The following is a 3364-nucleotide window of genomic DNA, read 5'->3' on the forward strand; positions in this document are numbered from 1 at the left end:
CTTACATATATATTATAAAATGAAACAAAGCAAATACTTAAAATATACTATGTATGCATTAGCTCTAGATGACGCCTAGTCCGATTGCACACACACACACACACAGATAGTCACACCTTGCACTGTCACACGCACACATACTCGTAGCGAGCACGCGTTTACCAACACTGGTGTGGCGCACAACATACGAACATCCAGTCACCCACCCCCCGCACAATCCAACCAACGGGGGGCGCGACAGCGGCGTCAATTCGCACGCACACACTCAAACAACATCCGAGTTGCCAACGAAAAAAAGAGGATCACACTGGCGAATTGCGCCCGATGCGCGTGTGAGCGGGACAGCGAGTGCTTCACCTGCAAGTATGTGTGCGTGTGCGTGCGAGTTCTTTTCTATGCATGTGCTTGCGTATGTGTGTTTGTGTGAGTGTGTGTGCGTTTAGAGTAGGCGACGTATTATTCAGAATTCACGTTTAAATGTTTATTGCTTGAAATGAAAAAAAGATGAATGGAAATTAGAAAAGAAGGATCATAGGAGTATAGTAATTAATTAATTAATGTCTAGCTCTTAAGCAAGTATTCTATAATACATATGAACAAACTCTTACATATTTATTCAAGATTTAAGTGAAAAAAAAAAACAAAGCAAATTTAATTACTTTACAAGCAACAAATTTCACAATACTTATCATATAGTGGAAACGGAAGGAAGCAAATGTGTTTTTTTAGCATAATTGTCAAAATGAAATTATTAGTGAATGAATTATGATATATACATTTATATACATAAATATATATAGTAATTATATATATGAAGATTTAAACAATTTTTGCAAATTTACATAACAAAATGAACAATTTATACATTTTAAATGATTATACGATAATATACTTAAGAATTGCTGTCAATTTCTTAAACATTAACATTAACAATTAATGATTACTAGTAGCAACAATTGAAAAACAAATGCGAAATACGAAATTCGAATCACAAGTTGAGCATCAAAAACAGCGAGCTGATAATAGTTAAACGATTAACGATAACCGATAACAAGAGAAAATGAAAACATAACCAAAGCAAAACAAAAACAATAACAAACAATTATACAACAATTTCAGAGTTAGCAAATTCATATACTAGTACGATTATACAATACAATATATATATATACATACATACATATATACAGATACTATATATTAAATAATATAAACAACAATTGAAAGTTTTAAATTCAATAAACTTCTGCTGTAAAAAGCATAAACAGTCACAATTGCAAACAGGGTGACGGTACAGCGATAACCGTAGCGATCACAGGGTGATTGTGATTGTGTCTGCCACAAAAAAACAAAAGCAAAAGAACAGCAATCACAATAGCAGTGTAATTACATAACTTAATTAAACAGCAAATTATAACAGTGAAACAAATAAAACCAACTTTGCATTGCAAAGTTAAATAACGAAAACGAGCATTTTTTTCCCATCAACACGACGATGATTAATAAGATGGTGATGAAGAGAACAAAGAGGACGACAATGATTAAATTTAACAAAAAATGCGGGCAAACAAATTGCCTCGAATTTAAATGTAATTCTATTCTTTTTTATTATTATTTATTTTTTACATATTAAATTAATTAATTAATTTATTCTTTTTTTTATTTTTAGTTAATACACTTTACACTGTATTTCAAAAAATAAATTTAAAGCGCCAATGTCAAGCCCTTCACATAATTTCGAAAGCATACTTTTAGTAAGCGACCTCAGCGACAAAAATCTGCAAACAAAAAAAAAGCTCAATTTTAGCTTAGCATACTTTTAGGATGGCCAATTATGTGCGGCGTACTTTGAGCTCCACTTCGGACTTTCTGCTACTGCTTTTTTAAAAGCATACTTTTAGGACGTACTTTAATGGCAGTGAAGCGGCAGAGGAAATTTAAAATTGCCTAAATTTACTGTGGCATACTTTTAAGGATGCTGCAAATAATATTTTGCAGCACACTTTTACTGCACATGCAAAATTTTTTGATTTCTACTTGCTGCTGATTTATGTTCGCCTGGTATTTCATTTGGGTAAGTTGATATTTTTACAAGGCAACATCGATGCCATCGCGGATTCGTGGCCACCCAATTGTTGGGCAAATATTCCACTGCATACTTTAGGGGTGCATGTAATATGGCATATAAAAATGAATAATGCCTATATCTCGGCTATGTCCTGTCGCATATTCATCGGCCTTGCAGTGTAAGATTCGTAAGGACCAACTCTATCGATTGGCATGCAAAATTTATAATTTTTTCGTTCCGTAAGCGAAATGAGAAATGCGTAAATTAGTAATTTCAGGATAATTCGAGAACCGCAAGGACGATCATGATCAAATTTGGCAGGATAATAGTCCTTACGAATACGCTTCGATTGGCACAGGACTCTCAAGGATCACAAAGGATATGCACGAGATTTATGATGTTTTCTGCACATAAATATTAAAAATCCTTATTTCTCGATCATATCCTGCCGCATCTTCGAAGGACTTCGAAGGATTGCTAGTATCGTAAGGACCAACTCGTTCGATTGGCATCAAAAAAATATGAGGTTATCTAAGGATCCGACACTTCTCATTTCTTAGTCCGAGGGCCAAGCGAAAATTACGGAAATCGCAAAATCCAGGATAGGCGATAACCACAAGGACATTTGGAATGTCCTTTGGCACGATGAGAGTGTTCATAAAAGGACTTCGATGGAGACAGGACCTGCAAGGATCTGATAGGATATGGCCGAGATATACGCAATTTTCTGTAAACAAAAAAGTCATTTTATCTGGAGTCCTGTAAGGATTTTCGTCCTTTTGAGTGCACCAATCAGTTTGTTTTGATAAGAGTCATCATTGTGCCAAAGGACATCCTGATCGTCCTTGAAATGACTGAGATACAGTGGACTCTCGAAGTTTTTGGCAATTTTTCTATACTTACCCCTTAACAAAAAATTAGATGAATTTTATTGGAATGTCCTCAAAATCCTTTAAAGTGAACTGATAGAACTAGTTATCCTGACTACGAAAAGGTAAGTCCAAGTAAGATTCGTAAGGATTTGGAAAAATACACAAAATTATCAAAAATCCTTGAAAGCAGTTCGCTAGTTTGGCTTGTTAGGAGCTTGAAAAAGCATGTCCTTTTAAGATCCTTTCAAAAATATCGGAGTTGTAGCAATTACAAGAATGTCCTTTTTGAAGAAATAACGTAAAATTGATACAACTCAGCATATCCTTGTGTGTTCGCTAGATTCCTAAGGATAAACATTATAAAAGAACATCAGAGGATCCAAATATCCTTTTGCTTTATATAACAGTAATAAGAATGCGATCA

The sequence above is a fragment of the Drosophila albomicans genome, chromosome X (assembly GCF_009650485.2).
Source record: "Drosophila albomicans strain 15112-1751.03 chromosome X, ASM965048v2, whole genome shotgun sequence".
Lineage (NCBI taxonomy): Eukaryota > Metazoa > Arthropoda > Insecta > Diptera > Drosophilidae > Drosophila > Drosophila albomicans.